We start from the raw sequence: 18287 nt of genomic DNA, 5'->3' as shown, positions 1-18287 counted from the left end.
GGATGTTTAGCTTTAACTGAAATTCATGAATAGATTTTGATTGCTCGCTTATTATTTTACCTCTTCTCTGAAGCTTCGGGCCCGGCATGGCCTAGCGCGTAAGGCGTGCGACTCGTAATCCGAGGGTCGCGGGTTCGCGCCCGCGTCGCGTTAAACATGCTCGCCCTCCCAGCCGTGGGGGTGTATAATGTGACGGTCAATCCCACTATTCGTTGTTAAAGAGTAGCCCAAGAGTTGGCGGTGGGTGGTGATGACTAGCTGCCTTCCCTCTAGTCTTACACTGCTAAAAGCCCTCGAGTAGTATTCAACATGATGGCTCATGAATGAAGCTTCAGTTTGTTTGTTTGTTTGTTTGGAAATTTCGCACAAAGCTACTCGAGGGCTATCCATGACAAAATTCAATTTCAGGGAAATTTTAAATCTTACTTTTTTCAACAAGATACTTTTTTATTTGAGGAAATAAGGAAGTAAATCGTTCCAAGACTTTTCCTCTACTTAACCATCTTACATTTGCAAAATCAGTAAGATCATCTAAGGTAGAGTCACTGCTTTCCTTCAAAGACTCAACAAACTTTCGATGGATGAGAGAGCTTCCACTTCTAATATAATTCACAATTTCCATCAGATTTTTCAATTCATAACTTTTAGACATCTGAGCACATAATTTTTTTCCTGATGTAAAATGCAATGGAAAGATAGCAGCGTGGACTTCACGTTATTTTCAAGTAAATGCTGCTACAAAAGAGCACCATCTGTTGTGGCAGAAACCAGTTTTTTAAATCTAGGTTGAAATTTTTTGACATTGTTTGTTTATTTGTTTTTGCATTTCGAGGCCTGGTATGGCCTAGCGCGTAAGGCGTGCGACTCGTAATCCGAGGGATCGCGGGTTCGTGCCCGCGTCGCGCCAAACATGCTCGCCCTCCCAGCCGTGGGGGCGTTATAATGTGACGGTCAATTCCACTATTCGTTGGTAAAAGAGTAACCCAAGAGTTGGCGGTGGGTGGTGATGACTAGCTGCCTTCCCTCTAGTCTTACACTGCTAAATTAGGGACGGCTAGCACAGATAGCCCTCGAGTAGCTTTGTGCGAAATTCCAAAAAAACAAACGAACAAACAAAACAAATTTTGCATTTCGCGCAAAGCTACACGAGAGCTATCTGCGTTAGCCGTCCTTAATTTAGCAGTGTAAGACTAGAGGGAAGGCAGCTAGTCATCACCACCCACCGTCAACTCTTGAGCTACTCATTTACCAACGAATAGAGGATTGACTGTAACATTATGACGTCCCTACGGTTGAAAGGGCGAGCATGTTTGGTGCGACGAGGATTCGAACCCGCGACGCTCGGATTACGAGCCGAACGCCTTAACCCACCTGGCCATGCTGGGCCTTTTTGACATTTCAAGAAATTTTTCAAAGATGTTTTTCTACATGTCCGATCTCGTAATCGGAAAAGGCCAAGCATTTTTTCCTCCCATGAAGATCTGAAGCTACATATCAAACCCAAAATAAAAACTGTGTGGTGTCACTAACATCTGTTGACTTATCTACTGCTAAAGAAAAATACAAACAGTCTTTTAGTTGTTCAAGCAACTGGTTTTCTGTCTTTCACTAACTCTAGCATTCTGCAGACAATTGTTTCTCGACTAAATCGCAAATTATTTACCTTCTGAAGAATATTATCTTTTATTTTTGAATCATAAATCTCCAACAGAGTTTTAGTGACCACGATCAATATCTTTTTCACTGGTTCAGCATCAGAAAGTGATTTCTTTTTTTGAGCTAAAATCCAAGCTACTTTATAACTTGCTAACTAACTAGTTCTAGCGATGATAAAAATCTTTTTAGGCCGCCCTTTTGTTCATGAAGTTGTGCTTTCAGACGGCTATTTTCATTCATATGATTTTTGCTATCAACTGGAAATATTACATCAAATTCATTGTGAAAATTGTTGAAGTGTTGTTTTAGGTTGTACAGTTTATTATTCCTAAAAACTTTGTTACACAAAAGACACACTGGTTTATTATTTACTTCAATCACTGCAATTTAAACTCCCAACTTTCATTAAATTCTCGTTTCACGTTTATCCAGTCACGCGTCAATCTATTTCCAGCAACAATGCCAGAATCAATTAAATTGTCTTTATTTTCTGAGTGTTCACCATCATCTGAATTCTTTCGTTTTCGAATTATCCACTTATCCAGTGATGTCGAGAAAACCCACTTGTAAAAAAAAATATATATATATAAACAGCTCGTATGGGTTGAGTAAATTTTTACGTAGAGGAGCGAACAACTTAAACCAGCCGTTTTTGCATGCATATTTTTTCTCCACTTATCCATATTACGGAATTAAAAACAAAATATGTTTAAACACCTGAAAGTTGTACAATAAAAATATGTTTGTAAGAGCATGCAAAACAACGCACACTCGATAACAAACATCTAAACCAGACTGACGTTACAAAATAGTCTGTGGCAGTGATGAAGCGCGTGACATTAGCAATGACGTGATACAGTGCAGTTGCTGATTACCAAATTTGCGATACAAAAATAAATGATGGAAAAAGTTGATTCTTAAACTCGAGCTGGCCACAAGGCTGCTGGATCTTATCTGAGACTGTGAGAGCCAACACGGAGAAATTAACCTGTAAAGTAAAACGATGTAGCAATGAAACATGATTAGAATATTCTAAATGTGGTGGTTTAAGTATAACAATTAAAGTAAACCGTATTTTAAGGTTAAAAGAAGAAATACTTATTTTAATGTATTCCAATCGATTTGACATGCCAGCTGGATCATCTTCTGGTGCGACAACTATAAGCCTGAGGATTTACAACGCTAAAATCAGGAAAGTGCTTATTCTCCTTCGCCTCAGCTCGTAAAAATTGTTGTGAAACTTAATAAGTAAATGTATTTTAAGTTTTATGGTTTGATGACTGGCTTAAAAATTAAGATTGAATATGAAATACATTTATTACTGATATGCTTATAGAGACTGTAAAGTTAAGGAAAGAATCATGAAGTGAAGCCCGCTTTTTATCAAAGGATCTGTAGTACTAAACGTTCAGGCTAAACAGATGAGAACGAGAACAAATGGTTCTTATTCAGCTGGCCTGGTGATTAAGGTTCAGGTGGTTAAGGCATTCGACTCGTAATCTAAAGGTCGCGGGTTCAAATTCTCTCATACCAAATATGCTCGTCCTTTCAACCGTAGTGGTGTTGTAATGTGCGGTAAATCCTGGTATTCGTTGGTAAAAGAATAGCCCAAGATTCAGCGGTGGGTGGTGATGACTAGCTGCTTTCCCTCTAATCTTGCACTGCTAAATTAGAGATGGCTAGTGCAAATAGCCCTCTTGTAGCTTTGCGCGAAATTCAAAAACAAACAAACAAATTTATTCAGCTTAGTGGAAATTTAAGTCCAGTGTCAAGAAGTTTACCGTGGGGGTAACGGGAGTGTCTCGAGAAAAACTCACTTTCACTGGTTAAGCACTGAATTACACTTCCAACTAGTGAGGCCCGGCATGGCCAAGCGTATTAAGGCGTGCGACTTGTAATCTGAGGGTCGCGGGTTTGCATCCCCGTCGCGCCAAACATGCTCGCCCTTTCAGCCGTGAGAGCGTTATAATGTGACGGTCAATCCCACTATTCGTTGGTAAAAGAGTAGCCCAAGAGTTGGCGGTGGGTGGTGATGACTAGCTGCCTTCCCTCTAGTCTTACACTGCTAAATTAGGGACGACTAGCACAGATAGCCCTCGAGTAGCTTTGTGCGAATTTAAAAAACACAAACAAACAAACATCCAACTAGTGCCCGAGCTGGATACCTAGGAATAAAGAGAAGAAAGGTTGTTAAACATGTATGTAAATATTAATGAAAATCTTTTTCTTCTACTAGGATTGCTGAAGGGTGAAAGGCGAAGAAAATATTCTTCGCTTGTATCATTAAAATATTGGTTGAAGTCCGTATGGATGAAAATATGACATCAAGTGTGAAAGTATAGAAAAAAAAAAGGTTTGTTATTGTGGGTAGTAGCATAATTTCAACTGCTTTTAGTAACTAGGTCGTCGGTGGGTCAGAGTGATCGCTTTCCTGCTCTCTTTTAAAAGGCTGGAACATTGTCTTTTGGTTCGTTTTCTTGAGAATGTCTGTTATAGTTTTTGCTGTCGAGACTTCGTGCGGTTATCTTTGTTGTTTTTTTTAATTCTGGACTGATGCATTTTTATCAGTTGTTCGTATGTGTTGGGTTTTCATGATCGGCTGGCTGTTTTCAGTGATCAGTATGTGTTTTGTCTTGGAGTTTAGATGATTAGTGGTTTTAATACTTATTGGTGTTCTGAAAGAAAAGTCTGCAAGATCTTTTGGGTCTAAAATGTAGGAAATAGAAAAAGCAACAAAGCCATGGGTTATAATGTGGTCTGCAGTCTTCTTGAATGAGTAGCTACCTGTAAGAAGTTGTTTAGCTGTTCTGTCGCTTTGGGATGGACAGTTGTTCAGGTGACATATAGAGGTTATGATCTTACCTATGTTATAATAAGAATGATCAGTCACGTCTACAACTCCATGCTGCTTTACAGGGGCATAGATCTTTTACACCCGATGGGGGGATGATTTTTGCAACCACTTATGTGGACTGTTCAATTTGGAAATTGGTAATCTCTGATTACGTGAACCTGAAAGCTGTAAATATGCAGTCACAAAGTAATCTTGTTGCCACGATACTTGCATGTATACTTAGGCCTAGTGACTGATACTTACGAACTGTCGCTTAGATCGAAAAGCTTAGAAGCACACCTATATTAAAGAGTTGGCGGTGGGTGGTGATGACTAGCTGCCTTCCCTCTAGTCTTACACTGCTAAATTAGGGACGGCTAGCACAGATAGCCCTCGAGTAGCTTTGTGCGAAATTCCAAAAACCAAAACCAACCAAAAACCAAACCACCTATATTAAAGATGTACATTTCGGCTACTGAAAAAGCCTACATCTAGGCCTAATTATGTAATTCGATTGGTAAGAACACGAGAATCACAAGAACAAACACACAATTTGTGGGCCTGTAATGCAATAAAACAATTCAACAGACCAAACTGTAGAGCGGGATGATTGTATGCACATACCCCCCCACCTAATATGCAGGGGGGAAATGTATACCCCTCATCCCCCCAGTATCTACGCCCCTGCTGCTTTTGGTAATTGTGAAGTTTCTTGGAAATGAAGGAAGGTATTAATAAATAGCAAGTTTATGTTTCATTATAACAAATATTATACTTTACCTCAATCCAGTCAGTAAAAGATATAGTATTACTACACAATGAATACTTTGGCCCAATATTGAGTTATCTTGTGTATATATTTTGTATAGCTGTAAAGTTAATTCAGTTTTGCCTGGATATATCATACCACATACAATTGGTTATTATTTTCGACTCTAAATAAAATAAAACTCTCATTAAATTTTCTGAATCATAATTTTCTTGTAATGAAATTCTTAACTCAGTAACTTTGGAATGATAAACTTTGAAATACGTTCTTTGCACTAAGCAACATTTAACTTAGTGTAGTCTGTATGACTCCTGTAAAAGTCCAGTCATGGGAAAAAATTGGTGGATTAATAAAATATTTTTCCGGTTGGTGGCTCAGACATAACCTTGAAAGATTATTAGATATACACAACTGTGTCCGTTTAAGTATGACCTGGTATGGCCAGGTGATTAAGACAATCGACTCGTAATCTGAGAGTCGCGGGTTTGAATCCCCGTCACACGAAACATGCTCCCTCTTTTAGCTGTGGAGGAGTTATAACGTGACGGTCAGTTTCTCTATTCGTTTGTAAAAGAACAGCCCAAGAGTTGGCGATGGGTGGTGATGACTAGCTGCCTTCCTTCTAGTCTTACACTGCTAAATTAGGGACGGTTAGCGCAGAAAGCCCTCGAGTAGCTTTGCACGAAATTTAAAACAAATCAAACCGTTTAAGTATAGCACGAATTTTAAATTTAGTTATTTTTAGTAGGTATAGTTTATTGTAGATTTCTTTACATCACAATTTTCAAATCAAACATTGTGTAGTTCAGTTGTGAATTGGCGATTGTTATATTATTATGTAACGTTACTACAACCTTTTAAGTGTTTCTCGTTATTTTAATTGAGTATTCTTGCATCATAATGTACCTTAGTGAGTGGAACATTCTGGACCTCAGTCAAGTTATAAATACACGCCCATAATGTAGTTCGAGCTAGCTGGATAAATTAAATCGATTTAGATTGAATGATTGTTACTTTAACCATAAAGAGCATGTAGTGGAAGTTTTTAAAAAGTGAAATACAATATGTAATAATAGAATAGAGGATAGTAAGTTGTCTTTTCAATTGTATTCTAAAGTTATTGAAGCAGCATTTGTGGACTTTGACGAAAAAGAGACAATTCTTTAAAACTTTGGAAACAACTGTAGTAACCAGCAGTTATAATGATGATTTTAAAACGAAATTGTCTCATAATGTATTGTAATAACAGAATGGGAAGAATAAATCGTTTTGCAAATTATCCTATAAAGTAACTATACTAGTCTGTTTGGATAAAACTGTGATAACGAAGAGTGCAACTAATGTTTATTTATACGTTTAGCTTGCACCTAGACCTCTGTATAGTTTTGCACTTAAAAATCCATCTCAGTTTATAGCACTCCACTGTTTCTAACAATGGGAAAGTAAATTGTACATTTGAATCAGTTTCAGTCAAGAATTTTATAGCATTGAAACCAAAAAGTAATTTAAAATAAAGAAAAATTATTATGAAACCTTTATTCCAGGTTATATATTGGTAGATATACACTACAATCTCAGATCCCCTACTTTCATAATTTATAAAGAACATTCTCATACGATGTGCATTTTTTTTGTTTTGATAGAAAAAAAAGTTTCCCAATACCTCAGCGGTAAGTTTGGTGACTTATAAAGTGAAAAAAGAAAAACAACAACAACAAAAAACGTGTTTCAGTACTTTTAGTGGGAAGAGCACAAACAGCCAATTGCATAGCTTTGTGCTTCATAACGAATAAATAACGAAAATTGATATTAACTATCTATGATAATTCCAGAACTGGTAAATGAACTGTTTATAGACGAAACGGATATGATTAGAACAACACGATAACTGTAATTTTATTCGACAAAATGTATATATTTTTAAAGTTTACATAAATGCAAAATTTCTGAGGCATACATATGCAATTATGGAAAAGAAATACAATACTCATTTGAAGATCTGTGAGCATTCAGACCTTCATATTTTATTTCTGAGCCACTGTTATACATATGTTTTATGGATTATTTTGAGATCAAAAGCAAATTATCATTATAATTTCTGTTTTCTCGTACTATTTTTCTCTTTTAATATAAATTGCAGAACATTCATTTTGGGCACTGGTGTTGATGTGAAAAGAGTATTATTACATTTATTAAAAACAAATATTATTTTGAAAAGCAACTGTTATTGACTCCGCCCACAATTTAATAATAAATTTTCAACACAGTTTCGCCCTCTAAGGGTTTTCTGTACCGGTATATAACTTCTTTTTGCAAAGATGGCTGTCGGTAAGTAAGAGTGTTTAATATAAAATTAAAATCTAGATTTTGTTATTTTTAAGAAGTGATTATTAACTTAATACGGTCATTTTTAAACTTAAAATAAACTTAAGTTATTTATTTTGTTAATGTTTTTTGTCAGTTGCTAGTGTTTTTTTATTTTTCACAGGCTAGTAAAATAACTGCCTGATCAGCACAGTTCAGTACAGGGTAAGTATAAATTACAATTTCTAATCCATAACTTTTAGTATTACATTATAATAAATAGCCAATGCGAAGACGCTTAAGTATTAATAATGAAAGTTGGTATTTGGGCATGAAGTAATATTTTATGGCTGTTAGATGTAGTTTTATAAGCGATTAGTATTTAAAATTAATAAATAATTTATATATAATCGAATAGTCGTTTTGTGTTACTTCGGAATCAGATTGCTCATACTGATACATCATACATTTGATAGAGTGATTTTTACCGGTTTACTATTTATGTGCGAGTAAATATAATCGTTGTAACTAAGACGTTAGGTGCCTTTTCACTTTTTATATCTAAAATCTATACATACAAAAAAGGCTAATGACATTACTTAATACTGAGCAATTTCAGCTTGTCAGTCAGTTTTTCCCTAGTTACTATTAAGCTACTTCACTAGCACTGCTGTTAATGTTATTTTTTTCAGTGTGTTGTCATACAACTGTGTTAAGAAATATGTTTATCAATGTTTGATGCAGGCTCACATAGCATTATTTTCATCAACAAAATAAATTTATATCTATGTATATAAAATCACATTGCTGCATTAGTTTTATTACTGTAGTAATGTTTATCTTTTGAATATTTTTGAAATGTCTCTTTTCTATACAATTTGTTTAAGTGGTTATTTATTTGTGTAATTTTTTGAAAATAATGCATTTATTGTGTATAATGTCAGTTGATGTTATATAGTCTGTTGTAAAGGAATTATTACAAAGAAAATTAAAACCAATATAATTATGAGAAATTAAAGTGTGATTTCAATGAAGCAATTGTATCTTCACTTTTGCCATACTGTATGTATATATAAAATGCTATGCATAAATTAGAGATCACTGTTCAGTCTCTTGTGCAGAGAGTGTTGAAGATGAAATATAGCAACAATACCATTTAAAACATATTTGCTGAAATATTATACAAATCATGCATTTGGTTTAAATGTATTCAGAATAGTGAGATTTAAAAATGTCGGATATGACAATATTTTCTGAAAAATAGGGTTTGTATCTTTTAGATGTTGTAGTGTTGTTATGAAATATTGCTCCAAGCTGGACAGTTTCAATAAAGTAAGACATAACAATAGCTTTTTATAAAAAAATGCTATAGTCAGCATACAGTGGTACAACCACCCTCCCCTACATATAAAGTAATTAGTCAGCACACAGTGGTACAACCCCTCCCCTGCATATAAAGTAATTTGACTCAATTTTATTCTCCTCCTTGGTTATTCTTAAGTTTGTCATGTTCTTTACCCATCAACTACCTTTATTCATAGACAGATTTAAGTGTAGCTGCCACTTTACTGCAGCACTTTGGGAAATCTCTGGCATTTAAAGGCTGAAAAAAAGTGCATTGTGGCTAAAAACAACAACATTGTTTTAGAATGGTAACAATTAGAAAAGACTTAAGTTTGCTCACAAAACTGTACATTCTTCATATAAAGTAGATTACTTTGGTGTGATTACTTAAAGTTTGGGGGTTTTGGAACTCACTAGATATCAGTATGTTCATTGTAGGAATGAAAAGAGATTAAGAGACTGTTAGCAATCTTCAGTTAAACATGATAGAGATAATTTGTTTTCAAGTGTGGGGCTGTTTAGCTACAACTGAAGTTGGTGATTTCAACAGTACTGATGTCCTGGTATCTTTCTGGGTATAATTTAATGGGGGAAATTTCATTTTCCTACATGACCTTTGGAAAACTCCAGCAATTATTTTGGGAAAGCATTCTGAACAAGTAGGAGCCCTACCCTTCATGAAGACACTGCTTTGTCTAGTAAATTGGTTGCTGCCTTAGGCATGTGGAGATTTTGCTATAAAGTTGTGATGTTTGGGGCAACAGTAAACATCTCTTCACATCCTATAGTTGTGATTGCTCATTGCTCAGAAAGCACCTCCATTCTATAATAGAAATACTACCTTATTTGGTCTTGGCTTGCAGAGGATTCAGCAAAAGTTTCTATAAAGATAAGTGCCAAACACAAGTATAGCCACATGCTAGGAAAATTTTCGAATCTTGACTCATTGGTAAGATGAGTGTTTTAGATGGCAGGAGGCTTTGATAGCACATGATGTCTATTGTTATGTTATGTGGAGGGAGGATTGTCTTCTATTTAACTGGTGTTATATAATAGCTTTTTTTTTTTAAGATAATTTCTGACAACATTGGTGCACACTAGCATCTGTGCTGCAACAGTAGAAGTTGTTTGATAAACTTTTTTTACAGTTCAGTTATCTCTTTTGTTGGGTTGTGGTTCTCAGGCTTTGTAGAATTTGTTATTTTCTGAAATTATTGAAACTTTGTTGTTACTTTACTGTGAACATCAATATTACAGGTGACATCATGTCCTGCTAACTTTTACTGTCCTTTCATTTGCCATCTATTCAACCTAATGAAATTTAATTATTTAAAAACATGTTTATCTCGTCTGCCACTTGCAGTTTTTACGAGACTGCTGGGGTTTCAACTTTACCAGTCTAAGCATTGATCTGGTACTTTTCTTGCTTGCTTCAGTTTTTTATACCCCAATCAGTTGCCCTTGGTGATATTTGTCTTGTCATACTTTCCACTTATGTCAATGTGCCCTCTATCTTGGTGCTGTGTGTGTGTGTATATATATAAGCACCTCATTCAGATAATTTTATCATGTTTTCTTAAAAAAGTGTTTAAACACAAGTTTCTCTACAGAAGTGCTATGATAGGTAATATCCATAGTCATGAATTTTGTGTCAACTAGTTGATTTCTGTATATTTTATATTTAATAATTATTATTTAAAAAGGTGGTGGCATACCACTTTCAGGTATGAATTCACGGCTTACTGTTTCCAGCAAGATGGCTAATCAGTTTTCCTCTGTTACACCTTTATTATGTAATGTCTCTTAAATGTCTGGTGTCACTCTCAGTTGAGACTGTCTGTAATCTGATTCACTGCGAGATGGAAATATGTTTGCTGCAGGGGAGTTTTTCCAGGGGGTTCCCAAGCTTTTTTTGCCAATAGTCCAGGACAATCTGGAGAAGAATTTGGACCCTCATTTTTTTCATTGCTTTCATTTACTAGGTTGTGATGCCAGTTTGGATCAATCACCTCCTGCTTCAATTCTCCATTTAGTCAGGCTTGTGAGGTTTGGGGGCTTTCTCCAGTTGCCTTTGAATCTACTTCTTCCTTGATGGCTGATGTCTCTGAAAGTGACTACTTGGTTTTTCCTCCTTCACCTTATATTGCTGTTCATGCTGGGAGATATACTGTTCAATTATGTGATGAAATAATTATGTGTTCTTTCCCTTACGTTTGTCTGAACAGCATGCTTTGGCTTATCACCAAGAGGACATATGTTTGGATTCCCAAAGACTTGATCTTCTTTCAGATATGTGGGGCTCCTGACTAGATCACTTTGAACAGATCAAACATTGTTTGGATGGGATAGACCTTCACTACCTTTATCATTGATATTTATCATCCCTCCAAATTTTGTTGGAAGCCTATCAGTATTCTTCACATCAATATGAGAATGAAATGCATCCTTTATTGACTTCTACCTTGATGAAATTGTCAGCTTCTGTTCTCTCTATGGTTTCCTGGCTTATATATTGTTGGAATTTATTGGATAGAGATGTTTTGTTATAGAGTGTTCATCTTCCTACTGTAACTATCCATGAGTTATGTGAGGTTCCTTTTTCTTCATCCCTTGACATTATAAGGTGTCCCAGAGGCATGGGAACAATAAATTCATGCTGCCATTTGCATCCTTCCTTGTCTTCTTTAACCTCTAGACCTTTTTTGACTTCTGCTGGAAGTCATTGAGTGACTGCTTGTGTGTATCCTCACCCCTAGCTTCTGTTCCTTGATCTAGTGGTACTCAGAATAAATTTTGTCCTTATCTTTGAGGTTTCTCTGCTCATTCAGATTGTCACCATCAATGTTGGTGACTACCCTGTATCAGTGAGATCCATTGGAGAGGGGTTATATTTTCTGAACATCTGGAATTCCTTTATTTATAGATTCGTGAATACTTCATGTTCTGGTGTCAGGGTTGTTTATTCAGTTTACTTTTCCACCTCCATTGTCCTCCCAACTAGTGGTATTTATATTCCATAAGAGATCCATGGAGTGTAGATCTTTATTACAAGACTATCAGAGGGTTACACTGCACAACAAAGTTTTTGCTTCTTGAACACTGTTGGGGGTTCCTTATAGATTTTTGGCTGCTGATCATGAAAATCACATCCAAATTTCCCTATCACGTACGATATTAGGGCAACTGGAATCCATCAATGCTTGCTGACTATTGTTGGACACTGCAACGTGATGCACCGGACATTGAATACAAACGAAAATCAGGAGCAAAACACTTTTAATTCTGTTGAACTTAATAGTGTATTATAAAACATAAACACAATTAAATGCATTATTGGTGGTAAACGGTTAACTGTCTATTTCTCAGAGTTCCTACGTGATGAAGCAAAACCAAAACTATTTGTGCATACCCACCAGGTACCTGTCACAATCAGCAAAAACTTTTCAGGAAGCAAAACTTTTTAAAAAAATTGTTGTGCAGTGTTATTGGTCAAGAAAGATGGTAGAGAGTTGATCTCATACTTCCTGGATTTTATTCCTGTTTATTTTTTGTGCCCAAGAAGAAGAGAAATTGGCAACTGATCATTGATCTTTCTTGTCACATTCAGCTCTTAGATTCTTTCAGGTTCACATTGAAATCCTATCTCATCTTGTGTTGACATTTTTCACCAGGTTTTTGGATGATCAAGCTCAGTGTTGCCAATGCACATGTCCACATTCCTATAGCAAAGCCATTCCATTGCTATCTACATTTCGTGAACAAGAATCAGGTTCTACAGTCTGTGGCTTTGCTCTAGCATCTGCATCTTATATTTTCTTTAGAGTTGTATGATCTTTTTCTTGTCATCTACGTGTATTGTGCCTGTTCCTTTTTTTTTAGAAGCCATCAAGGCAGGCTTTCTTATCATAGCTGAGAAGTCTGTTCTCTTGCAGACTATATATTCTTCATCTGGGTGTCTTTTTCAACATGTTCTTAAGCCAGGAATGACTGACTTCAATTTGGCTCCTGGCTATGGAACAGACAGTCAGGATCTTACATATGTTTTCCTTTTCCTATTGCATGAATAGTTCTCTCTTTTTGGAATGTAAACCTTTCTTCAATCTCTTGATTCCTTTGGGGTGTGGATATACATACAGCCCCTTAAGTGATCACTATGTGGCCAGTGGATTATGAACTTTTAGGTGCTAGATATTTACTCTTTATTCATTGGGATCTCTTCAGTTTTCCAAGATTTTTACCTGATTACTTTGAGGTGGCTTTGCAAGTTGATCCATATTGCTTATATATTCTGGACTTTTTTTTATAGGTGAAGAAACCTCTGTAAATTACATCTAATCAGATTTATCACATTTCTGTCTTTAACAGTCTTATTGAATTGCTTGCAGAAGGATGTTGCATCTTCTCCTAGTACTTTTATTTTGCATTATTTACTTGAAGAAGCAGTTTCTTCTTCTAAGGGTTTTCACCTATCCCCTGTGGTCATTTTGCCCACATCTGCTAGATTATAAGTAGTGGTGATTTTTTTGTCTCTTTCTATAATGTCATGGTTTAATTGCCCTAGCCATTGATCTGAGATGTAAGGACCAAAACTCCTTAATTTCAACCCTGAATTGTGGATCTTTGGCTCTCTGGTTGAGATTGGTCTTTAGTGGTGATAACTCATACTATTCCACCTTTAATACAGGAAGTGCATTTAGGTTGAAGATCACACCTGTTCTGGATGTAATGAGGTTTTCCCACTCAGGTGCGTTGCTTTATCTTAGGACACCTTGATTTATTTAGACCCTTTCTGTGTGGATACTGCCCTCACTGGCCCCTCCACCTTCTTATTGTGGAATTCTAGCTATAAGTGGCAATTGAGATGAGATTTTTAAAAGTTAAAATTTTCCTGAATATAAAATGTATTTCTAATAATACTTCTTTCCACTGACATTCTCTTAACTTTCCCCTCCATCGAGAGCCAATGTTAAAGACTGAGATGATATCAGTTTTGAAAAAGTGACAAAATTAACTGAATGAGGTGCTTTAATATAGTACAAGGATAGAAGGTGCATTGACATAGACATAGAATAGCAGAAGACAAATGCTGCTCAGGGCAGTTAAATGGGATATAAAAGATTAGAGCAAGCAAGAAAATGTTAGACCAATGTTTAGATGTGCAAAGTTAAAACCTGGCAGTCTAGTAATAACTGTAAGTGTGGTCATAGTTGAGTATTACTGGAAAATACATTTTCAGTTTAGGAAATTGTCAGCATTCTCAGCATCTTTTTAGTTATTTTATTTACTGAGTTATGTTTGCATTTATATGTTTGGCTTATTTGCATATGATGTCAAGAAGATGGTTCATTTAGGGGTCAAGCCAGAATTCCAAAAGAAGGATAAGTCACTTCTACTTACCCACAGAAGTTTTTGAAATTGTAAGAAGATTTCATGTTTCTGCAATCACAGTATGAGAACAGAGATTTTAACAATGGAAATGTTGTTTATTTGGGGTTTAAATATTCCCCTTAGCTTCACATGCACACACACATTTTGTTTTTTACAATTTGAATTGATCAAATAAACTGTCTTCATTAAAAATAGGGCCCGGCATGGCCAGGAGGGTTAAAACATTTGACTCTTAATCTGAGGATTGCGGATTCGGATCCCCATCGCACTAAACATGCTTGCTCTTTCAGCTGTGGGGGCATTATAATGTGATGGTCAATCCCACTATTCATTGGTAAAAGAGTAGCACAAGAGTTAGCAGTGGGTTGTAATGACCAGCTGCCTTCCCTCTAGTCTTACACTGCTAAATTAGGGACAGCTAATGCAGATAGCCCTCATGTAGCTTTGCACGAAATTCAGATCAAACAAACAAATCATTAAAAATAATATAAATCATTTTCTAAATTCACTGAATTTTTATTTCTCTTTTAATTTTTATTTTTTACCTTGCATTTTAATTTCTATTCGTGATTTGTAGTCTTAGCAGTAGTTTTATGCCCAGGCAATGCATTTTCTTGCATTTTTCAAATTTAGCAGTGCTAAAATCACATGGTGTTTTGTAGTTTCTAACTGAACTCATTCAGACATAAAAGTTTGTGAAACTTTGGCTTTTTTAATTTTTCAGTGAATTTTTTTTTATCTTGTTAATATTTGTTGTGGTTTAGCTTATGTTTATATTATATACATGCTGAATTAAAATAATATGGATAAATATAGCTTATTTTGAGAGTTTGAAAACCAAATTTGATAATACTGTTTGTCACCTACATCACTATTGTTATTTGATTGGGCTGACAGTCACTATAAAAGTTTTCTGATGCCATAAAAACTAGAGTTTACAGCATTCTAGTTATGAACTTGACCAGAAACTGATTACTTTTAAAGAAATATAGCAATATGAGTGTAAATGCTGCCATGGTAAATGTTCATGTCTTGTTTTTTTTTATTATGTGTATAGGTTTTACAATTTGTTTTTAATCAAAGTTAGTATTGTTTAGGATACTCCTGCTCTTAGAACATACACTTGTTACAAAATTAATCTCTCGTTGTTTGGAAGTTAGAATATTCACAAAAAAGATATTTTTCATATTGTTGATGTACAAAATGCAAGCACTATGACTGTGTAAGTAATGACTTAAAAAGATTTGGTAACAGGAATCTTGTTTATTAAAAACTAAAATATGAATTTAGGTGTTGATTTTAGTTGTTTTTTTCAGAATATAATTAGATTTAATTTCGATCACTAAAGTTCAAATGTTTGTTATTAACTGTTTTTCTTTACATATCAGTCATATTACCTATCTATATATGTGTGTGTGTGTATAAAGTATCAAAGTCTGTGTGTGTCTGTTTGTTTGTTTTCTAACTACTACTATGTTGCTGGGACAAACTCTACCAAACTTTGTGAGATGATAGTTTGGAAAAAGGAGTATGTTATTGGTGGTTAACAATACTCTTTGACCTCCCATTGTTGCTGTCATTGAGCATTTATTATCTTTGACCTAAGTTAACTACATTTATAGATAGCACCACTTCTTTACACCAAAAACAAATGGTATTAAATTTCTAAACATGACATCCTACACAAAATACTAGGAGAGAGCACACAAATGTCTTGTATAACTCAGAGTGCATTAGTGCTCTCTATGGAGGGATGCAATGAAAATAAAAATAAGGCTGCTATTACAACATAAACTCAGCTAATGTTTCTATTCCAATAGCCACTTGAAAGCTTATATAAAGAGCCATTTTGTGAGTCACACTGTCTTTCTAACTTGACTCGTGACTTTTCAGCTTTGGCCTGTAAGACACTTCTGAAGCCAATGACTATGAATTAATTAATCTTATAAACACTGTGGAAGGACATTAAAGAGTTTGGTATTGAAAGCAATCCTGTGCCAGCTTTGGTCATTTTCTTGTAATACAAAATAACTCTAATCATTGCACTGTATATCATGTTTTAATTATATACATATTGAGTTCTTAAAGCTTCAACAACACCAGTGTTGAGGTAATCATGAATAATGTAATTATATATTAAGTGATAAATAAATTGTGTAAAAGTTATTTTTTGTGTTATTTATCATAGTATCCACCAGCATCCCATTTTATAAGTTTGTAAGCTAGACAAAGGATGGGTATGTGAGCTTGTAAGAAATAAAATAGAGGTTTTCAAAATTATTGAATTATAACCTGATTGAACTACTCATAATGACTTTGGTAGACTTTCTAGTTAATTATTTTTACTAAAGTTACTAGTAGTGTATAATTATAACTACAGTAAAGAGTGAAAGTAATATAGATTTATAAGTAGTGTTAGTAGAGGTCTAGTTTGACTCACACCTCTTCTCATGACATTCTGGATCAACTTCCTTATTGAGTAATGGGTTCTCAATGTGCAGAGCTCTTAGAATGTTAAATTCTGTTTCAAACATGCATGAACTATCTATTTGAAAAATGGTTAACATAAACATTTTCCATTTAACAAGTTTTGACATTATTTTCTATGAACATTTGCATTACTTATTAAATATATTGTTTTATTTAGGATCCTTGGTTGAAACCTTTATGATGCCAAATCAAGTGAAAATGGCTATGAAAAATTTAAATATGATTGAATATAGCTAGAATTAAATTATCACATATTAATAGAAAAAACAACAATGTATATATATATATATATATATAAAGGTTTTTGGTTTTTTAGTTTTTTTCATTGTTAATATGAAAGTGTATGTTAAATTATGTCTGAAAGCTACATATACAGTATGAAACAAATTGCACGATTAGAGAATTCTTAAAGCTTAATAAAGGCGTCTTATTGACATTCGGTTCTGCGTTTAAAATTATGGTGTTTTTATTTTTTAGAAGATATAATATGGTTTCATAGAATGTAAATGTTTGGAACATGAGGATTTTAATTACATTCACCAAATAAAGTCATTATCAAATCAGGTAGTTACAAAATATACTAATGACTTAAGTCTTTATTGATTGTATTTCTATTTATCGTATTTAAACAGACTGTATACATAAGTACCTTAGCTAACTGGTTAATTAATTACTTCTGATTGCAGTTATTACCCTTATTGGTGATTGTAAAATGTATTTTCAATATTTAATTGTTAATTTATCAGATTTTCAGAAGATCACTCTGGGTTTACTCCATATTTGAAAAATAAACATAATGCCAACCACATGGTTGTATTTAGTCAACATTAGTGATTAATTTACCAAGTAGGAGATTATCATAAACATTTGTGGCAGAATATTATTTTTGACAAAAAAAAAAAAAAATTGCAAAATATACAGATGAAAACCTTCAGAAGAGGTCTGTCATGTGAAATTAAGGGTAATTTAAAAATTACTTAAAAAACCAAAACCCTGAATAAAAATAGGACTATGTTAGAAGTATTTTTCAATTTAGAAGGTCATGAAAGTAAACACCTTTTTTCTCCTATTTTATTTTATTTTTGGTTGTACAGGTTGTAGAGTGTATGCATACTAAGTGTATTAATTCATTAATCGAATGTAATTGACTAATGAGCTAAGTCACTTACTGCCTAGCTTTGTTTACAAATGACAATAGAACAGTAAAGCAACAGCCAGTGTGTATTTGTTATGGCTGTATTTGACTGGTAACAGAGAGAAAGGAAATAAGATTGTATTGAACTCTCTCATACTCCAATGCATGCGTGTCTGTAAGTTAAACTAGAACAGTGTAACATTTAAGCCATAAAGTTAAAATAAAACAGTAGCTTGTTCTGTGAGTGAAAATAAAATGCTGTTGCTAAACATGTAAAAGTTAAATTTATAATAAAACTGAGATCTCACTAAAGCTCTGAGGAAAAGTTAGGTGAAAAAATCAGCCTTATCATAATCTCGGTTTAGTTA

The 18287-nt window shown here is 34.5% G+C and overlaps 1 protein-coding gene across 2 annotated transcripts in view; it reads left to right on the top strand.

The window, feature by feature from the left end:
* The first annotated feature begins 7530 nt into the window (after positions 1–7530).
* Ac13E (Adenylyl cyclase 13E) overlaps positions 7531–18287 on the top strand; it is a 39298-nt gene continuing 28541 nt past the window's right edge. For both annotated transcript variants that reach the window (XM_076490839.1, XM_076490838.1), the window contains exons 1-2: positions 7531–7586; positions 7747–7787. The gene's annotated coding sequence lies outside the window, so the exon portion shown is untranslated. The remainder of the gene's footprint in view (positions 7587–7746; positions 7788–18287) is intronic.

The sequence above is a fragment of the Tachypleus tridentatus genome, chromosome 2 (genome assembly GCF_004210375.1).
Source record: "Tachypleus tridentatus isolate NWPU-2018 chromosome 2, ASM421037v1, whole genome shotgun sequence".
NCBI classification, from domain to species: domain Eukaryota; kingdom Metazoa; phylum Arthropoda; class Merostomata; order Xiphosura; family Limulidae; genus Tachypleus; species Tachypleus tridentatus.
This window is presented reverse-complemented; position numbering and strand designations above follow the sequence as displayed.